Source organism: Dermacentor andersoni, chromosome 4, assembly GCF_023375885.2.
Source record: "Dermacentor andersoni chromosome 4, qqDerAnde1_hic_scaffold, whole genome shotgun sequence".
Taxonomy (NCBI): Eukaryota; Metazoa; Arthropoda; class Arachnida; order Ixodida; family Ixodidae; genus Dermacentor; species Dermacentor andersoni.
The window spans coordinates 54,981,127-55,003,164 of NC_092817.1; the positions used below are offsets into that span (position 1 = coordinate 54,981,127).

At 45.7% G+C, this 22,038-nt stretch overlaps 1 protein-coding gene across 6 annotated transcripts in view; it reads left to right on the forward strand.

Annotated features, from left to right (window-relative positions):
- Window positions 1-22,038, forward strand: part of LOC126537186 (uncharacterized) — a 456,401-nt gene that overhangs the window by 371,802 nt on the left and 62,561 nt on the right. For 4 of the 6 annotated variants that reach the window (XR_011893846.1, XR_008613656.1, XR_011893845.1 and 1 more), the window contains one exon: window positions 1,422-1,496. The exons of the other annotated variants lie outside the window; for them this stretch is intronic. The gene's annotated coding sequence lies outside the window, so the exon portion shown is untranslated. The remainder of the gene's footprint in view (window positions 1-1,421; window positions 1,497-22,038) is intronic. 6 annotated transcript variants of the gene reach the window in all.

The window sequence follows — 22,038 nt, forward strand, 5'->3', positions numbered from 1 at the left end:
GTTTAAAGTTGTGATTACTGCCGATAGGATTTCTTCATTCCTGTTCTGCGATTACGTTCCTAGGTCACGTGACGGCAATGCACAATACAGCTCACATAACCTTCGTTATCATCAGTGCGCTCTGTTATTGTGGGATTGAACGTAACTTATGCGCATGCTCGTGATCCAGCTGCATAACACTCCGGTGTTTCACAGGAAGGACGTACGGAAGGGCGGCTCAGGGCCCATTCGTCCGAAAGTGCGGCCTCACGTTCTAGTTATTAACCAAATGATATCGAGGCAACTACTACGCTGTAGATATCTCGCTTCCACCTAACTAAGGTTCGGAACTCTGTAGAACTACCTTAATTATTTTTCCAATTACGCCCCTGCTGTCGCACTAGCAGCTAGAAGACCGGCCTTGCTTTCACGTTGACGGCTGTCTCTGTAACGCGTGCTTTGCCTGTGAAGCAGTTGTGCTCACGGAGAAGCTATTTCAAAGGGATGGGGCGAGACTAGAGTTGCAGAACTTGGCTTGGAGAGAGCATGTATGCCTCGATGTTTGCATTATATTGGGCACATTGAAAGTGATTGATTGATTGATTGATTGATTGATTGATTGATTGATTGATTGATTGATTGATTGATTGATTGATTGATTGATTGATTGATTGATTGATTGAAATAAAATATATATTCGAGAAAGTAAAGGTAATGTCGGTAATCGATGCTGGATGTCATAGGCTATGACATACGGCATCGATATGAAAAGTCTCACCTAATGATGCGTTAAAAAAAACGCCCGGAATGAAACCAGACATGAACCAATGATGAACACAAAGCCGTAGCGAGCGGTAAACGTAGAGAGAAACAAAAGTATGTGTCTTTTGTTTAACGACCGGTTCAATTGTTTCGTTTCATTTACGGGTTCCTTTGCTTCCTTTGAAGTTCATTACTTTAAAATTTTTTATGCTTCAATGGTATTCGCTTAGTTCTTGTTTGAAAACGTGCCGAAGAACTCTCCATGGGTATCTGCCATGACATTAAAGGAAACTTAAACATCAAAAAACAAAGAAAGCGTTGATACAGGGATATGTACCGAATGAAACGTTGTTGTGTATTGTTGCCAGAGTAAAACAATTCATGGTCAGGTAGCGTGGTCCTCTTGCCTTGAAATAATATCTGGTTGCTGGTGGTGCCCAGTGGTGGTGCCCATTACATTGTGTTTCTGTGTTATAATTCCAAAATGCTTAACGTGGTTTCATGCTCGGCGTCACAGATTTAAGCCAATCTGAACGTTCGGTGGCGTTTACAAGCATTTCTTTTTGGGCGTGGACTTCACTGCCGTAAAAGATTTTCCCATCACGTAGCGGCAAAATGTCAACAATTTGCTTAATTTGAGAGCAAAATGTCGCTCATGAGTACTGTTTTTTTTATTACAGCACTTGTTGGGACCACCGCAAGACACACTTGTGGCACTGCGTGACACTGTGAAGCTTGGAACTCTGAGTGAGGTTGTAAGTGGATAAAGTGTTTACACAGGAACATTTTCATTGACCCACTTCTAGTGGAAACAACACGTATATGATATGTGCTATCGCCGTTTCTCTTCACGCTGCATCGCACATTTCGACCTGATGAATGTCTGGTTTCTATCGTACATTTAGCTTCCACGCATAACCGAAGCGAAATAAACAGCACCTGCGGTTCAGGAAGCGGAATCATGATATCACGTTATTTATCAACGTGCCTGTCATATCAACAAAGCTGCTCCCAGCTTCGCGAGGTCGCGCCGAGCTCATCAAAACAGCCCCTCTCATCGTTCCCTGCCTTTCGGTTGGTCGCCTAATAAAGGTGGTCGCCCACGCGTGAATGAAATGGAGCCACTGTGGTGACCCGGCGCTACAAGATTATCTGACCTGACGTTCCCCAATATATAAACACGCCAGCACAGGACGCGTGGCAACGGCGACTTCCTGTCCGCCGTTGCGTAACAGGTGCGTTCAGCACGCAGCTGCCCGACTGTGAAACCGGCCCTGGCAGCGCTCCCTACTCATAGCCCCTCGCTCCGGGGACACGCCATCCATCAGATTCCACGAATGCCAGAACTTGACGCGCTTCGTGGTATTCCAGCCGAGCAGCTTGCTTGACATAGCGTCCGTCGCGCGCCGGCTCCTATTTCGGTCAGGGCTAAGCCGTAGCTTTAGCGTTTTCACTCAGTCATCCGCTGTTGAACTAAAAAAAAATGACGCAGTTTCGCCATATAGATGAAGAATCGATGGCACTAGCAAATTAGTAGACAGCTACACGAAGTAAGGATGGTAGTTTTGTCGACTGTATAAACTTGTAAACGTTCGCTTCCTAACTAAATTAAAGAGCACAGTGCCACGCGCTCACAGATAAACATGAACACATCTCACTCGATGACCGCGGAAGCTCGCTGTCAGAACGCTGGAGTGAGGAAGCGCGGTAGCAGCAGCGAGCGAAGTGGCCTTCGTGCTGCGTCTCGGTTCAACGCGAAGTAAACATCGAAAGCACAGCGCATAGAAAGCTACCAGCACTCGACGCATTTTGTCCACATCGCAGGTCTCTTTGTAGATTAGGCCCGCGCGACGGCGCGCTATGTCCATATCGCTGGCTTTGTCCCCGCCGCCCTATCTTGAAAGTGTCCAAACAATTGCTAGCGCAATAAGTTAGCTAATCTTAACAACACAGTCAGATATTATTAGTCTGTGACCAAATGCATAGGCGTTTTTCAGACGTCCACCGTCGAGGCTCAGTAATTAAAGCGTTATGCTGCCTAGATCAAAGTCGCGGTTTTGATTCTCGTATCCTATATTCAGATGCGGTCTGATGCGAACAGAATCGTGTATTGAGCTCTAAGAGCACATTAAACAGTGAAAGGTGGCCAGAATTATTCTGGGAGTCCGCTTTGGTGCATTTGCTAGCCAGCGAGTGGCTTTACGATGTAAAACCCCACAGTTTTTTAATACTTCCTTGCTTTCAGACATCGGCTGCTAGCAAAATGATCAGAAATGATGAAACTATCTGTGAAGCTTTATATTTTCATTTAAGCTGTTGCTGTGGTGACCAAATTTGAACGCCTTGGCCATTGAAGCAACAATCTGTGTTCTTCTTAAGTAAATGTGTAGAAGACGACATGTCTTGTTGACACCACCCTGTGGAAGAGAAGTGGCATGAAGGTTGCACGAAAACAGCAAAAGTCCACAACTTGAAATCGCGGTTCAAAAATAATGTCGAATCGAAATAAAAAGATATTTTAAAATGACATATTTTGCATAATATTCAAAAGGATATGTAGGGAAAAAGCATCCTGTAGTTTAGGTAAATCATACTCTGACTTGTTTGTGATATACAAAACTTTGTTTCTGTATGATGTAGTGCCACATATTATGCTACGGCATTGCAAATACGTGCAAATACTTCAGCATTCTCAGACAATAAATTGCCTCGTCTCATTGACGTCAAATGTATATTGTTATGGAATCTTAAGTTAGCAGCTGTATGGCCAACTCCTTATGGTATCTGTCTTTTTTTCTGTGTGGTCTAATTTAATAATCTATGCTTTCTTTGTCTACCCGCCTGGGTTTGGCGTGGCTGCTGCGGCTACTACTGTCTACATCTGGGTCGGTCGTTATTTCAGTGGATAGATTTGTGAATATATATACCAAAGTTACGTGTGCGACTAATGCAAGTATACTAGCAAACGGGCTTATGCCATGCCTTTCACCGAAGTAAAACCAAACCTTCAAGATAAAATGGTGCGCCACAAACGCATGGGACCAACGGAATATCGTTCGCAGCCTTCCTGAGTTACTCAGGCTAATTATTGGAGTGCTATTAGTTAGCTAATTATCTTTCTTTGTTTGCGCAGAATTTTAGATGTTCGTTTTAGGAGCACAAGTTGTAACGCTATACAGGCATGCTCAGAAACACACAATAAAGCTTTTTTTTCTCACATAGGCTTTTATCTGTTTCTTTTTTTATATAGGCTATCGAAAAAATGAAAACGCGTAATGCAGACAAGTGACGTCACTGGGCGCTTGCGCGTGCAGATTGCAGCGCTCTCAATTTTATTTCAAAAGGGCGAAGCCCGCATAATGTCGAAAACCGACCGTTGTGTTTGCATCCGTCTTCAACATCGGCCTATCGCTCATTGTTTACGACCCTGGCGGATTCGGATCTTCACAACGATGGTGGAGACGAACGCCGGACGCCGCGGCTGGTCGCCCTCGTTTGCAGCTGGCATGCGGGCTTCCTTCTTTCGAAACACCACTCGGAGCGCTGGAATCCAGACGGTCAAGCGCGCAGTGACGTCATTCCATTTAAATATGTGACAGGCTTTGTTTAAAGTTCCGAAGAAGATAGCGAGGCAAAAGAACATTATTGCAATAGCTTCATTTGTTGTTTCTGAGTGCGCTCTACAACTTTTGAACAAATACTTATGCTCGGAATGAGCATTTAGAACGTTGCACAATTAGGCGTAATTAATTAGGGAATTGCACTTAAAATAGTTTTGAGCAATTCAGGGGACGACAACTATTATTCGATCAGTGTCATCTGTCTGAGGTATATATCACTCTATTCTTAAAGCTTAACTCTAGCTATGTAAAACAGGCGGTATACCTATGCTGACGGACCAAGTATGGTATATACCAGTAAGCGCACCCCTGCTCTGCTCAATAAAAAAAAAAAAACAATTCCTGCGCACTACTTGATCCCATAATGTCGCCTAACAGGTATCTTTAAGGAATACGGACCCCTCAATAGAATGCCGCATTATAATAAATTGATTCTTCGATCGACCTCATTTGCTTTTATTTAGCCATTTTGCATGTGACACAGGGTATCTACCCATTCCTGGCCTTGGTATGATTTGGTATGAGTCACTGTGCCACACAAAGTCCAGAATCCCTAAATGTAGCTAGATAGGTGTAATTCTTGTGTGTGCATGAACCTGTCATCACCATTCTTTTCTCGACAAGCATCCTCCGACCTCGTGATCTTGCTGTTTAGACGTCACTTGTTCTGCATCCGCCAGATCTCGTGTCATAGATTTTGGCATACCTTGTGAGCATTTTAGGGCATAAACATAAAGGCTGCATTACGTTAAAGTTGTAACCCCTGTGGCGGATAAACATAAGCATCGCACGAAACTGCGCGTTGAATGGAATCAAAGCAAACACAGATGTACGCATCGCGGTTAGTTGAATAGGATTGATTACGCACAGCTTGACTGAATCTTCGCTTTACAGCAATCCCAACACGTGCGTCATATACGCACTTTAAAATTAATATATGAAAATTAACGATTCAGACAATTTTGATGCGTCACCTTGCTTTTAATTTGATTCGCAATATCTTCCTACTTCAGGCGTTTTGAACGTCTCTGTCTATCCTACCTATCGAGCGACTTAGTCCCACCCAGTGGCCCAAGTTGTTTACCAACTTGGTCTTCTAGGTATGTGCTCGTGGTCTTGTCGTAATGGTCGTTTTTCTGTCATTATCAATGCAGTTTAGCCCATTCTCGTCATGCGTTCGTCGTCAAGCCCTCACGTCGACCCATTGGGCCAAGTTGTCTAATAGCTTCGACCACTAGGTATGCCGTAATTGTCGTTCCATCGTTGTAATTTCAGCTTTGTTACCTGTTTCTCGTCATGAAGTATTCGTCACGCCTTTTACGCCGACCCAGTGTGCCAAGTTGTCCAATAGCTTGGGCCACTAGGTATCTGTTCGTGGAGGTGATGCCGTCGTATTCGTTGCAACATCTTATTTCCAACTTCGTCAATCGCCTCTCGTCATGTCGTTGTCGCCACCCCATCGTCGCCAGGCCATCGTCGTCATACTGGCTTGGTGAAACAGTCGTCGTTGCGCCATTTTCGCATACACTCGTCGTCATCCGACTGTACTCACACTTTACCTTTATCATACCATCGTCGTCATTGTGTCGATGCCACGCAGTCGTCATTATACGATTGTCATCTTGCCGGCGTCACGATGCTGTCATTTTGCCGTTATCATCACATTAGTAACGTCATCCCAGTGTCTTGCTGCCGTCTTCCTCATATTGCCTTAGTCGTTTCATTGACGTCGATCCTTCCTCGTAACTCTATAGTGATTGTGCCGTCGTTGTCAGGTCATCGTCTTCATGGCGTCGTCTTCCGACAGTCGCTATCATGCGTCCATTCTCGCACCGTCGTCGCCATGCCATCCTCGTGGTGCTATCGTCGTCGTTCCAGCTTTGTCCTCCGGTTGACGTCATAACACGGTCGTCACGCCATCGCCACCATACTCTCGTAATCATCCAATTGTCCTCATGACTGCAGCATCATGCTGTCGTCGTTATACCAATGTCATCATGGTCATCTCATCGAAATCATTCCGTTGTCGTCATACTGCCTTTGTCGCTCCATCGATATCACTCCTTCTTTGTCATTCCATAGTCGTTATAGTGCGTCCGCACCATACAGTCGTCGTCGGGCCGCCATGCTGAAGCGTTACTATGGCAAGCGAGTGAGAAAGCAACACCGGAGTTTACAGGATTTGACCACATATGACCAAAGCAACGGAACTCTCGGAATGACCAACTAGAGATGTTAAACTTTACTTCAGAAATACGGTATTATATTGCTCGAATGCTAATCGCATTACCATTGACACTCACATAAAGGTGAGTTCTGCCGTATTTCTTTTATTTATTTGCTTCATTATTGTCACGCCATCGATGCTTTAAACAATACCCGCGAGCCGCCCGATTCTTGTCGCTTCATCCATTGGTATGTACTAAGTTTCATGCTCTTCATCATCATTGTCATGTACGCCTTTTTCTCACCGTAAACGATGCTCTCACGGTCATGATGAGGAAGTTTTGCATATAAATACACCCCAATTTTCTCAAAAACAACTCCTGTTCTGTGCGCACAACGTCGTTCTCGTGCAATACAGTATTGCCGTTTATGACTCTTGAAATACATAGAGACACCACCACTCGCAGAGTTTATGTGAAGCGCAGTACCGTGTACGAATTTCCGAGCTCTATTGTTGCGCCTTAGGTGGAGGGAGTGGGAGAGGGGGAGAGGCGTAGGTGCTCCGCCTATATTGTGAAACTGTTGTTACAATTCACTGTTTTACTAGCGGGTCTGTGTGCTTTGGAGAGACCTACGAGCCGACTGCATATAAGATATGTATTATGCCATAATTTATTGTTTTATTACGCAGAGCAGACATGCGCTGAATGGCATCATTGCTAATTTGGTTTGGTGGAATTGGGATAGGGCGTCTTCAGCGTGAGCTACATTTGAATAAAAAAAGATCGTTTTTCTTCGCCCTACCGTGATGTGGAAGCTGCGTTTGCGGTACGACGATTTCTTACGATGCCTATGTGATCTGGAGATTGTCTGACGGCGACACATTAACGCAAAGGACGACAGGGGTCGTCTTCAGCGAAAGAAATGGACGGGCGGATGGAAAAAAGCAAACACCATTTCTAAAGCTTAGCTGCTGTCACAGTAAAAGGAGTAACGTTTTCATAAAGCGCAAGAGAAAAAGCAAGGATAAAAAAGGAAGGGAGCTCAACTAGACAAGTAGCCGGTTTACTACGCTACATGAAGGATTCAAAAGGCTGATGATAGCTGTTTGAGATGCACAATCATATACCTGCGAGAGGTATTCGTTTTCCTGCACTTGTGGTGACATATAGCAGTGACATATTGTAGGGCAGCGCTCAGGCTGAGCAATTGCCGGAGTCGATTGCCTGGATAAGGCACGACGACGACGACGACGATGACGACGACAGCGACGTATAGAAATGGTGACTTGGACGTAAAGCGATGGAGGAATAAGCCAGCCAGCCAAGCCAGCCAAGCCAGCCAAGCCAGCCATGCCAGCCAAGCCAGCCAAGCCAGCCAAGCCAGCCAAGCCAAGCCAAGCCAAGCCAGCCAGCCAAGCCAAGCCAGCCAAGCCAGCCAAGCCAAGCCAGACAAGCCAAGCCAGGCCAGCCAAGCCAGCCAGCCAAGCAAAGCAAAGCAAAGCCAAGCCAAGCCAAGCCAAGCAAAGCAAGCAAGCATTTCATACAGAACATCAAGGCTATGGTAATTCTGATGTAAGTGTCCACATAATTCTCTCTTTGAAGCCCGTTCCACTGTTCCCCAGTGCAGGGTAGCCTACCGGGCTCAACCTGGTTAACCTCCCTACCTTTCCCTTAAGACTTCTCTCTCTCTCCCTCTCTTTGTCTCTATCGCAGTAAAATATAATTTCATGTAGATACAGCATACAACACTGCTGACACTGTGCGTAAAACGAGTGAAAGGAAAATTTTTTCAATGAACTAGAAAATGAATGGTCTCACTTATCTTGTTACAGAATACAATATCGTTACTTGCGTGTTTTTTCTTTCTCCTCATACAAAAGTTCATTTTCTCTTAATGCACGATTACACGGCTGCTAAAAAAAAGCATTGTATTTATTGTTAATGCAGCTTCCCGTAAAACTAAACCTAGTATATCTCTGTTCTTCGCATTGAGAAGGGACAGCTCAATTTTTTGTCTTTTAGAGCTTAGCGAACGCATACGTTATTCTCACTGAATGACGCCTACACACGTGGATGAAGATTATAAAAAAACACATCGCAGATGTTGAAAAAGCGTTGAGCACACAGCTTCTTTTAATGTGGTAAAGCCTGCCAATGCATGCCACATCCGAGAAAAATAAATATAAAAGAGACCTTATGCAGAAGAAAAACCACTCAATAAATGAGACCACGTGGTGAAGAAGCAATGGAAGCAGATTTATTAATGCATAGATGCTAGCATCAAGCAAACTACATTGACCAAGGACTGTGCTTCCAATGCACTTGGTGCTTGCTGCAGCTCGGAGTACTTGGGGGTTAATCCAGGCAAGGCAAACTGCTGAGCTAACGCTTGCAATGAGCACTGCAAAAGCTGCGCTAGTCAGTTCGTGTTGATCCTAAATAGCCGCGCTGCTGCCTACGAATTGGTAGATAAAAAGAAACAGAGGCCGTTCTTCATGTTTCTTATGGCATCTTCGGCTCATCGTTTCGGGGAGCTCCAGACCGCTCTCGAGAGCAGTGTTGTCCTCAAGTGGCCATATAAGAGAGCGCCCGCCTTCCGTTCTAATGGTTCTTTTTGATTGCTCTCCTCCTTCGTCGAGCGCTCTCAGGAGTTTCGAGCCTTGTCGTCGGAGCTGTCGTCCAGATTGATATGGTTTTTCGCCACGTCATCACAGCACAGCGTCGCAGCTGTTGGCGATGGTACACCGTAACCGAGACCACTGCATGCATGGCGTCTCGACAAACGCTCGTTTCACCGACGCGTCCGTCATTCCTCTTGATAGTGTCAGGAAGTTTTGTTCAGCGAAATCAGACTTTTTCTGCCGTCACATTGTTTCGCCTGTGTCATTTCCTTCATCGAGAGCTAATCGCACGTTCGACTTGCATGCTTGTCCTGTGCCTCTTAGTTCGAGGAATGCCGGATTTGCTCGATTCTGAGCCAGGGGGATGGAGGCGGCCAGTATACCAATATTTTCTAGTGATCTTCAGCGCTACTTACCGAGATTAGCGGTGAATAGTGTCCTCTGCAAACGCACTTGTAAAGCGTGGATGTCTATGCAGAGGCACACGTCGCAGCTTCTCATGGCACCAAAACTTGCTGGAGCTCTTCGTGCAACACTTGGGCGAGACGGATGTGCGAACGCACAGGCGAGTCCCTAATCGTATGCCTCTATATGACTTGTTTGTTTTTTACTCGCTTGTTTCTTCTCTAGGAGAGGGTGGGGGTATTCTGTAAGTGTACACCTAGTGGGTATGAGCATTTCGCCTGGTGAAGTGCTGATTGGCTTGGCTATGGGGGGCACCTGTCCTTTTCTGACGCGCACCCCAGCCTAGCCAACCAGGCTCGGCTGAGTCGGGGAAATGTTTTGCAGCCTGCACTACGTGCTTCAACATGTTCCAGGCCAGTACACTCGCTCGAAATCGGAATTACTCTTGTCCAAAACTGCGTTCTGTTAATTCTACTTGAGAATTCTAGCACATGTTGTAGAGCCTCACCTAACTTGTATCTTATATCACCGCTTATGAAAGCGCACCTCCCCTGGCTAACTTTCCAAAGTCAATCATACAGAGTCATAATATTTCTGCTTTCTTTGCACTAAATTGCTTACGAAAGGAACCGCCCTCACAGTGCGGTGCGACGTCTAGAGAACATATAGACAGACAAAGATGGTACTAGCTTCAACATATACAACATTAAATGAGACGACTGCGACACTGGCTGTCAACTGGCTTCACGAGAGTGGCCGCATAGTTTATGGTCGCTGAGTTCCTGCTCGACGTATTTCACGAACCGCGATAGCTTCGAAAAGGCCCAAGGAGCCCAAATATATGGGGGCTATATGTTTGTGGCCTATATATATATGTATATATATATATATATATCATCATCAGCCTAGTTACGCCCACTGCATGGCAAAGGCCTCTCCCATACTTCTTCAACTACCCCGGTCATGTACTAATTGTCGCCATGTTGTCCCTGCAAACGTCTTAATGTCAGCCGCCCACCTAACTTTCTGCCGCCCCCTGCTACGCTTCCCTTCCCTTGGAATCCAGTCCGTAACTCTTAGTGACCATCGGTTATCTTCCCTCCTCATTACATGTCCGGCCCATGCCCATTTCTTTTTCTTGATTTCAACTAAGATGTCGTTTACCCGCGTTTGTTGCCTCACCCAATCTGCTCTTTTCTTATCCCTTAACGTTACACCCATCATTCTTCTTTCCATAGCTCGTTGCGTCGTCCTCAATTTCAGCAGAACCCTTTTCGTAAGCCTCCAGGTTTCTGCCCCATATGTGAGTACTGGTAACACACAGCTGTTGTACACTTTCCTTTTGAGGGATAGTGGCAACCTGCTGTTCATGATTTGAGAATGCCTGCCAAACGCACCCCAACCCATTCTTATTCTTCTGGTTATTTCAGTCTCATGATCCGGATCCGTGGTCACTACCTGCGCTAAGTAGATGTATTCCCTTACCACTTCCGGTGCTTCGCTACCTATCATAAACTGCTGTTCTCTTCCGAGACTGTTAAACAATACTTTAGTTTTCTGCAGATTAATTTTCAGACCCACCCTTCTGCTTTGCCTCTCCAGGTCAGTGAGCATGCATTGCAATTGGTCTCCTGAGTTACTAAGCAAGGCAATATCAGCGAATCGCAAGTTGCTAAGGTATACTCCATCAACTTTTATCCCCAATTCTTCCCACTCCAGGCCTCTGAATACCTCCTGTAAACATGCTGTGAATAGCATTGGAGATATCGTATCTCCCTGTCTGACGCTTTTCTTTATAGGGATTTTGTTGCTTTCTTTGTGGAGGACTACGGTGGCTGTGGAGCCGCTATAGATATCTTCCAGTATTTTTACATATGGCTCATCTACACCCTGATTCCGTAATGCCTCCATGACTGCTGAGGTTTCGACTGAATCAAACGCTTTCTCGTAATCAATGAAAGCTATATATAAGGGTTGGTTATATTCTGCACATTGCTCTATCACTTCATTGATAGTGTGAATATGGTCTATTGTTGAGTAGCCTTTATGGAATCCTGCCTGGTCCTTTGGTTGACAGAAGTCTAAGGTGTTCCTGATTCTATTTGCGATTACCTTAGTAAATACTTTGTAGGCAACGGACAGTAAGCTGATCGGTCTATAATTTTTCAAGTCTTTGGCTTCCCCTTTCTTATGGATTAGGATTATGTTAGCGTTCTTCCAAGATTCCGGTACGCTCGAGGTTATGAGGCATTGTGTATATAGGGTGGCCAGTCTTTCTAGAGCAATGTTCCCACCATCGTTCAACAAATCTGCTGTTACCTGATCCTCCCCAGCTGCCTTCCCCCTTTGCATAGCTCTCAAGGCGTTCTTTACCTCTTCCAGCGTTACTTGTGGGATTTAAAATTCCTCTAAACTGTTCTCTCTTCCACTATCGTCGTGGGTGCCACTGGTACTGTATAAATCTCTATAGAACTCCTCAGCCACTTGAACTATCTCATCCATATTAGTAACGATATTGCCGGCTTTGTCTCTTAACGCACACATCTGATTCTTGCCTATTCCTAGTTTCTTCTTCACTGTTTTTAGGCTTCCTCCGTTCCTGAGAGCCTGTTCAATTCTATCCATATTATAGTTCCTGATGTCCGCTGTCTTACGCTTGTTGATTAACTTAGAAAGTTCTGCCAGTTCTATTCTAGCTGTAGGATTAGAGGCTTTCATACATTGGCGTTTCTTGATCAGATCTTTCGTCTCCTGCGATAGCTTACTGGTTTCTTGTCTAACGGCGTTACCACCGACTTCTATTGCGCACTCCTTAATGATGCCCATGAGATTGTCGTTCATTGCTTCAACACTAAGGTCCTCTTCCTGAGTTAAAGCCGAATACCTGTTCTGTAGTTTGATCCGGAATTCCTCTAGTTTCCCTCTTACCGCTAACTCATTGATTGGCTTCTTGTGTACCAGTTTCTTTCGTTCCCTCCTCAAGTCTAGGCTAATTCGAGTTCTTACCATCCTGTGGTCACTACAGCGTACCTTGCCGAGCACGTCTACATCTTGAATGATGCCAGGGTTCGCGCACAGTATGAAGTCGATTTCATTTCTAGTCTCACCATTCGGGCTCCTCCACGTCCACTTTCGACTAACCCGCTTGCGGAAAAAGGTATTCATTATCCGCATATTATTCTGTTCTGCAAACTCTACTAATAATTCTCCTCTGCTATTCCTAGAGCCTATGCCATATTCCCCCACTGACTTGTCTCCAGCCTGCTTCTTGCCTACCCTGGCATTGAAGTCGCCCATCAGTATAGTGTATTTTGTTTTGACTTTACCCATCGCCGATTCTACGTCTTCATAAAAGCTTTCGACTTGCTGGTCATCATGACTAGATGTAGGAGCGTAGACCTGTACAACCTTCATTTTGTTCCTCTTATTAAGTTTCACAACAAGACATGCCACCCTCTCGTTAATGCTATAGAATTCCTGTATGTTACCAGCTATTTCCTTATTAATCAGGAATCCGACTCCTAGTTCTCGTCTCTCCGCTAAGCCCCGGTAACACAGTACATGCCCGCTTTTTAGCACTGTATATGCTTCTTTTGTCCTCCTAACCTCACTGAGCCCTATTATATCCTATTTACTACCCTCTAATTCCTCCAATAACACTGCTAGACTCGCCTCACTAGATAGCGTTCTAACGTTAAACGTTGCCAGGTTCAGATTCCAATGGCGGCCTGCCCGGAGCCAGGTATTCTTAGCACCCTCTGCAGCGTCACAGATCTGACCGCCGCCGTGGTCAGTTGCTTCGCGGCTGCTGGGGACTGAGGGCCGGGGTTCGATTGTTGTATTCATATAGGAGGTTGTGGCCAAGTACTGCACCAGGGTGGCCAATCCTGCTCTGGTGAGCGAGTGCGTTACCGGTTCTGGTCACCGGGATCAGGCCGCACTCCAGGCCTGTTTGTGCAATTTTCTCAACACACGGTTTTTTTTTGTATTTTCCGGTGGAGAATTGCGCGGCACCGGGATTTGACTCACGGTCCTCTTGCACTGGAGACGGATACTCTACCGTCCCCGTAGGAGTTAAATTAAAAATTAATTTATGGGGTTTTACGTGACAAAACCACTTTCTGATTATGCACGCCGTAGTGGAGGACTCCGAAAATTTCGACCACCTGGGGTTCTTTAACGTGCACCTAATTCTAAGTACACGGGTGTTTTCGCATTTCGCCCCCATCGAAATGCGGCCGCCGTGGTCGGGGTCCGATCCCGCGACCTCGTGCTCAGCAGTCTAACACCATAACCACTGAGCAACCACGGCGGGTCCCGCAGGAGTTGTACGCCTCATTTTACCTACAGTGGTGCCCTATTTGATCAGTCAAGGTGGACCAATCTGAGCTCGGTTATACCGCATGGATGGCACTCGGGTAGAGAACCTGGTATTTATGACCTGCACATGTGAGGTCATACATATTTGAAGATATATATCTTTCTTTTTTTTTTTAGGAGGGTTCCCGTACAGTGATAAAATAAAGGAAAAGACATTAAAAGAAAGAAAAAAAGGAAGAAAAAGGGGCGAAAAAAAAAGGAACATAACAGATGATTTGAACTCGTGACCCTTCGATGTTGCCCGGAAAGATAGCGCAGTCGGTTGGTTCGTCAGGCCCCAGGCTATTTTCAAGCGCCACAGCTCCTGCTCCGAGCCTCACACTTACGTGGAAAGAGACTCATGTTGTCCGCAATAGTCGGTTTTTGGAGTGGTTGGAAGGCATACTTTCTAGGAAAAATGGCCGCTCGAGGAGAAGAGCGAACTCGAGCGGCTTTAGAGGCTAGGAAAACTGCCTTAAGATATTTAGACTTGAGGGAAAGCTTCGTTAACAAACTATAACACGGCAATCAGCACTCGAATACGACGAGAGAAATTACTGAGACGTGGAAAATTCCCTTGAAAAAAATCTGGTTTGCGAGACAAATGCTTGTATGTATTGAACCTCTTAAAAGATGAGGGGGGAGATATGCGCTCACCGAGAGGGCATCGTCAGCACGAGACCACTACAAGGCACCTTACAGAGATGTGGAGAGCTTCGCGGCCGGAACGAAGCCTCCCCTCTCCGCCGGCCAAGAGGGGAAAACGCGCTTTCCGATCGCTCAAGGTTGCGCGGACAAAGCATAACTCTAGCGTCTAGGAAAAGCTTAACCAGGTGCGATGGCGGCACGCATAGCGTGGGAAGCTAGCCGCCAGAATAACTATACCAAGGACTGCTGCTGATGTGGGCGAAATACCTTCGTGTAATTATAATAACCCTAATAGGACTACTTTCGAAAAAAAAAGGAAACGGCCCAGAGGGCTATACTACGAGAGCTATGACTGATAGTTTTCTATATATATATATATATATATATATATATATATATATATATATATATATATATATATATATATATATTCATCTCATCTATGGGATCGCATGCGCGCGCTGTTGCTTTGTCTCTGCGTGTAGTATAGTTAAGAGAGCTAGTTTAAGGGCGGAGAAGAAGAAAGGAAAGAAAAGCAAAAACTGCAGCGCCGTGGTTTTAAAGCGCACCCGTGGTAGAGAAACAGAATGCGATATAAGCGTGCGTAGCCATGATACGCACACGACAAACTGCCTTAAAATATTTAGACTTGAGGGAAAGCTTCGGTAACAAACGATAGCACAGCAATCAGCACTCGAATATAATTATAACCCTAATACTAATTGTAAATATTCATCTCATCTATGGGATCTAATGCGCGCGCTGTTGCTTTGTTCTGTGTGTAGTAGTTAAGAGAGCCAGTTTAAGGGCGGAGAAGAAGGAAGGAAAGGAAAGTCTCTGAAGCAAAATTACAGCGCCGTGGTTTTAAAGCGCACCCGTGGTAGAGAAATGGAAGGCGATATAAGCGTGCGTGGCCATGATACGCACACGACAAACTGCCTTAAAATATTTAGACTTGAGGGAAAGCTTCGTTAGCAAACGATGGTACGGCAATCAGCACTCGAATATAATTATAACCCTAATAATAATTGTAAATATTCATCTCATCTATGGGATCTAATGCGCGCGCTGTTGCTTTGTCTCTGCGTGTAGTAGTTGAGAGAGCCAGTTTAAGGGCGGAGAAGTGGGAAGGAAAGGAAAGTCTCTGAAGCAAACTTGCAGCGCCGTGGTTTTTAAAGCGCAACCGTGGTAGAGAAACGGAAGGCGATATAAGCGTGCGTGGCCATGATACGCACACGACAAACTGCCTTAAAATATTTAGACTTGAGGGAAAGCTTCGTAAACAAACTATAACACGGCAATCGGCACTCGAATACGACGAGAGAAATTACTGAGACGTGGAAAATTCCCTTGAAAAAAAATTTGGTTTGCGAGACAAATGCTTGTATGTATTGAACCTCTTAAAAGATGAGGGGGGAAATATGCGCTCACCGAGAGGGCATCGTCAGCACGAGACCACTACAAGGCACCTTACAGAGATGTCATATATATATATATATATATATATATATATATATATATATATATATATAATCATCAGCCTGGTTACGCCCACTGCAGGTATAGGCCTCTCCCATACTTCTCCAACTACCCCAGTCATGTACTAATTGTGGCCATGTTGTCCCTGCAAACTTCTTAATTTCATCCGCCCACCCCCCCTAACTTTCTGCCACCCCCCTGCTACGCTTCCCTTCCCTTGGAATCCGGTCCGTAACCCTTAATGACCATCGGTTATCTTCCCTCCTCCTTACATGTCCTGCCCATGCCAATTTCTTTCTCTTGATTTCAACTAAGATGTCATTAACTCGCGTGTGTTCCCTCACCCAATCTTCTCTTTTCTTATCCCTTAACGTTACACCCATCATTCTTTTTTTTCCATAGCTCGTTGCGTCGTCCTCAATTTAAGCAGAACCCTTTTAGTAAGCCTCCAGGTTTCTGCCCCATACGTGACTACTGGTAAGACACAGCTGTTATATACTTTTCTCTTGAGGGATAATGGCAATGTGCTGTTCATGATCTAATAATGCCTTCTAAACGAATCCCAGCCCATGCCTATTCTTCTGATTATTTCAGTCTCATGATCCGGATCCGTGGTCACTACCTGCCCTAAGTAGATGTATTCCTTTACCACTTCCAGTGCCTCGCTACCTATCGTAAACTGCTGTTCTCTTCCAAGACTGTTAAACATTACTTTAGTTTTCTGCAGATTAATTTTTAGACCCACCCTTCTGCTTTGCCTCTCCAGGTCAGTGAGCATGCATTGCAATTGATCTCCTGAGTTACTAAGCAAGGCAATATCATCAGCGAATCGCAAATTACTAAGGCATTCTCCATTAACTTCTATTCCCAATCCTTCCCACACCAGGTCTCTGAATACGTCCTGTAAACACGCTGTGAATAGCATTGGAGAGATCGTATCTACCTGTCTGACGTCTTTCCTTATTGGGATTTTGTTGCTTTCTTTAAGAAGGACCACGGTGGCTATGGAGCCGCTATAGATATCTTTCAGTATTTTTTACATATGGCTCGTCTACAACCTGATTCCATAATGCCTCCATGACTGCTGAGGTTTCGACTGAATCAAACACTTTTTCGTAATCAATGAAAGCTATATATAAGGGTTGGTTATATTCTGCACATTTCTCTATCACCTGATTGATAGTGTGAATATGGTCTATTGTTGAGTAGCTTTTACGGAATTCTGCCTGGTCCTTTGGTTGACAGAAGTCTAAGGTGTTCCTGATTCTATTTGCGATTACCTTAGTAAATACTTTGTAGGCAACGGACAGTAAGCTGATCGGTGTATAATTTTTCAAGCCTATGGCGTGCCCTTTCTTATGGATTGGGATTATGTTAGCGTTCTTCCAAGATTGCGGTACGCTCGAGGTCATGAGGCATTGTGTATATAGGGTGGCCAGTCTTTCTAGAACAATGTTCCCACCATCGTTCAACAAATCTGCCCAGCTGCCTTCCCCCTTTGCATAGCTCTCAAGGCGTTCTTTACCTCTTCCAGCGTTACTTGTGGGATTTCAAATTCCTCTAAACTGTTCTCTCTTCCATTATCGTCGTGGGTGCCACTGGTACTGTACAAACCTTTATAGAACTCCTCAGCTACTTGAACTATCTCACCCATATTAGTAATGATATTGCCGGCTTTGTCTCTTAACGCATACATCTGATTCTTGCTATCCTAGTTCCTTCTTCACTGCTCTTAGGCTTCCTCCGTTCCTGAGAGCATGTTCAATTCTATCCATATTATATTTCCTTGTGTCAGCTGTCTTACGCTTGTTGATTAACTTGAAAAGTTCTGCCAGTTATATTCTAGCTGTAGGGTTGGAGGCTTTCATACATTGGGGTTTCTTGATCAGATCTTTCGTCTCCTGCGAGAGCTTACTGGTGTCCTGTCTAACGGAGTTACCACCGACTTCTATTGCACACTCCTTAATGATGCCCATAAGATTGTCGTTCATTGCTTCAACACTAAGGTCCTCTTCCTGAGTTAACGCCGATAACCTGTGCTTTAGCTTGATCCGGAATTCCTCTAGCTTCACACTTAACGCTAACCCATTGCTTCTTATGTACCAGTTTCTTCCGTTCCTTCTTCAAGTCTAGGCTAATTCGAGTTCTTACTATCCTATGGTCACTGCAGCGCACCTTGCGGAGCACGTCAACATATTGTATGATGCCAGGGTTAGCGCAGTGTATGAAGTCTGTTTCATTTCTAGTCTCGCCATTCGGGCCCCTCCACGTTCACTTTCGGCTATCCCGCGTGCGGAAGAAGGTATTTATTATCCGCATATTATTCTGTTCTGCAAACTCTACTAATAACTCTTCCCGGCTATTCCTAGAGCCTATGCCATATTACCCCACTGATTTCTCTCCAGCCTGCTTCATGCCTACCCTGGCATTGAAGTCGGCCATCAGTATAGTGTATTTTGTTTTGACTTTACCCATCGCCGATTCCACGTCTTCATAGAAGCTTTCGACTTCCTGGTCATCATGACTGGATGTAGGGGCGTAGACCTCTACGACCTTGAATTTGTACCTCTTTCTAAGTTTCACAACAAGACCTGCCACCCTCTTGTTAATGGTATAGAATTCCTGTACGTTACCAGTTATGTTCTTATTAATCAGGAATCCGACTCCTAGTTCTCGTCTCTCTGCTAAGCCTCGGTAGCACAGGACGTGCCCGCTTTTTAGCACTATATATGCTTCTTTTGTCTTCCTAACCTCACTGAGCCCTATTATATCCCATTTACTGCCCTTTAATTCCTCCAATAACACTGCTAGACTCGCCACACAAGATATTGTTCTAACGTTAAACGTTGCCAGATTCAGATTCCAATGGCGGCCTGTCCGGAGCCGGGGATTCTTAGCACCCTCTGCTGCGTCACCATAGGAGGTTGTGGCCAAGTACTGCACCAGGGTGGCCAATCCTGCTCTGGTGAGAAAGTGCGGTACCGGTTCTGGTTACCGGGATCAGGCCGCACTCCAGGCCTGTTTATGCAATTTTATCAACGCGCGGATTTTTTTTTATCCGGTGGAAAATTGCGCGGCACCGGGTTTCGAACCACGGTCCTCTTGCATGCTAGGCCGATACTCTACCTCTTCGCCACCGCAGGAGTTGTACGCCTCATTTTACCTACATTGGTCCCTTCATTGATCAGTCAAGGTCGACCAAACTGAGCTCGGTTAAACGGCACAGATGCCACTCAACTGGAGAAACCTGGTAGTTTATGACCTGCACATGAGTGGCCATAAATAATTGAGAAAAAATTTACAAGTGTTTCAAGAATTTTTTATTAAGAGTGCGGGCGGTCGTGGCGAAGATATGCAATTCCCTGATATAGTGATAAACTAGAAGAAAACATTAAAAGAAGAAAACAAAGAAAACAAGGAAATGGAAGAGAACAGGGGATTTGAACTCGTGACCCTTGGATGTTGCCCGGAGAGATAGCTCAGTCGGTTGGTCCTTGAGGCCCCAGTTTACATTGAAACGGCATTCCGAGTGGTTGGATGGCATACTTTCTTGGAAAAAACGGCCGCCCGTCGATGAGAGGAAACTCGAGCGGCTCTAGAGACTAGGAAAAGCTTAAGCAGGTGCGAGACGAGCACGGCACGCTCAGCGTGGGAAGCTCGCCCGAGTAACTATCCCAAGGAGTGCTGCTCACCAGAGCGAAATACATTTTCCTAATTATAATGACCCTAATATGACTACTTTCGAAATGAGAACGGCCCAGAGGGCTGTACTACGAGTGCTATGACTGATAATTTTCTCTCTCTCTCTCGCTTTCTCTCTCGATATATATGTTCTCATTTAGGGGATCGAATGCGAGCGCTGTTCATTTGTTTCTGTGCGTGTAGTGGTTAAGAGAACGAGTTTAAGGGTGGAAAGAAAAAAAGGAAATGGAATATATATATATATATATATAATAGCTATAATACAGTATATAATATATATATGGCTTCTGGGGCTCACCTCCAGGTTGCCTCGCGCAGACGTACTCCGACTTTTCTCGCTTGGCTTGCCTTAAAAATTTAATGGCTGTGTACCACCGCTTTCTCGTTCGGCGCAGGCTCTCATTTTGTTCTCACTTTTTTCTCACCTTGTTCTCACTTTGTTTACGCAAGAAAAAAAAGCGCAATCACTAATCGTGAGGGTCTTATTTATTCGTTATTGCTATAGCGCAAATATATGGACGCTTGAGGGCCATTTTCGTTGTCAAAGTCAATTTCGACCATAAACGTCAATTTTCGCCGTTTTTGATGGTAGCGTCGGTGTCGGCGTCAATGTCGCCGTGAAGTTCCGCAAAAGTAAGATCGCGCTCCGTATTCCGCATTGAGTAACATCGACAAGATCGCGCCTTGCGTTCCCAGCATGTCCACTTCGCTTTGTCGCTCTTGGAGCGAAACCCACTGCGCCTCTCTGGAGACCTAACTCTCCACGCGCAGGCCGCACAGGCGCGTCATTACCGTTGACATCACGACGGCGCCAACGCACCTCGAGCGTGCGCATAGTTATCACAATAACGCGTGACATTCGAAATTATAGCAATTGTAAGATTGGTGAACGAGTAAAGAATGTCGGACAGGTTGTAAACCGACAAGAAGGAAACTTGGCATTGCAATTGAGGAACAAGACGTATGTTGTCAAAGATAGGCGAAACAATGCCATCACCAATTTTGATGATGATGAAGTAAGCGCAGCAAACGAAAATACAATTTTAGATTTCACAGTACCCAAACAGCCTCGCAGCTACGCAGCAACGTAGAGATTCTGCACTGCATTTATGTCTTTAAGCAGCCAACGAGACAAAAAGAAAAGTTATTGGTAGCGTGTGCACGGCTCCGCATCAGCGGTTCTGTCTATGCGTGCGTTAGTAGCGGATGTGGCTGTTGTCCATACACACTAAGTCTTATGGCACTTCAGCAACTCGAAAATGCTGTTGGTGTCGCCCTGCACAAGCGCATGCGCGATTCTAGCTCACTTCGATGGCAATCTGCAGGGCACATGAGAGAGCGACAACAAGACGCTATTCCAGCACCGGAGCTCAAACTCAACTGAATTTTTATTTCTTCAGTTCCCAGCCAATTGAGCTCCCACGCCGTTCGTGGCATCGCCTGACCTCGTCTTCTTTCCTAGGGCGATCGCGTCGATGTCACTAGCACTACACTGCTCCCCCTCTAGAGAGCAGCACGATCTGCGAACGATACCAGCAAGTCCATGAAACTCGATCGACTGAAGTAGCATGAGAACCGGCCGGAACGCAGACGTCCGAGGCTGAACTGGGGGATGCGACTGTGGGAGTCGCCCCGCAGTAGGCTGGCTTCAGCCGCTCAAGTGCGATGGTGTCAGGTTTGCCATGAATGTCCACGATGTGTGTGGACTCGCGTCTCTCCATTACGGGAAAGAGTGCGAGGTAGTGTGGGTGGAGAGCAGGCCGATCGCATCCATAGCGCGCAAAGACGTGGGTTGCGTGGGCAAAGTCAGTTGAAACGTAAGGTGTGCGTGCTGAAACTGGACGCGTCGGACAGGGTTTCAGATCCCGGAAGAGGTCGCGGAGAAGATGTACATATTAGTGAGTAGACAAAGCAGCTGAAGGTGGTTGTGGTGAAAAGAAGTCATTGGGCACCGTAGACCAGCTCCTGTTACGAACGGCCCGCAAGGGTACCGACCTACAAAGTTTTCCCAGCCAGCCGCAGCTGCGAGGGCGGCAAACTTCCCAGAAGCGACCATGGAAGCCTTCCCCACCTGCCGCGGCGACTCGTTTTGTAGGGAAGACGGTGTGCCGCATCAACACCCCCTCGGCGCTGCTATGACTAAACGTGGTCGGCGGACCAATTATTGTTCGTAGATTCGCTGTGGCCGCCACCACTTGTTAGAAGCGGTGGAACTCCTTGGAGAAGATGTCTGGCGGCCGTCTCACGGGGCCATGAACAGAGGACAGACGTGGCGGTCATTTTCTGCGGAGTCAA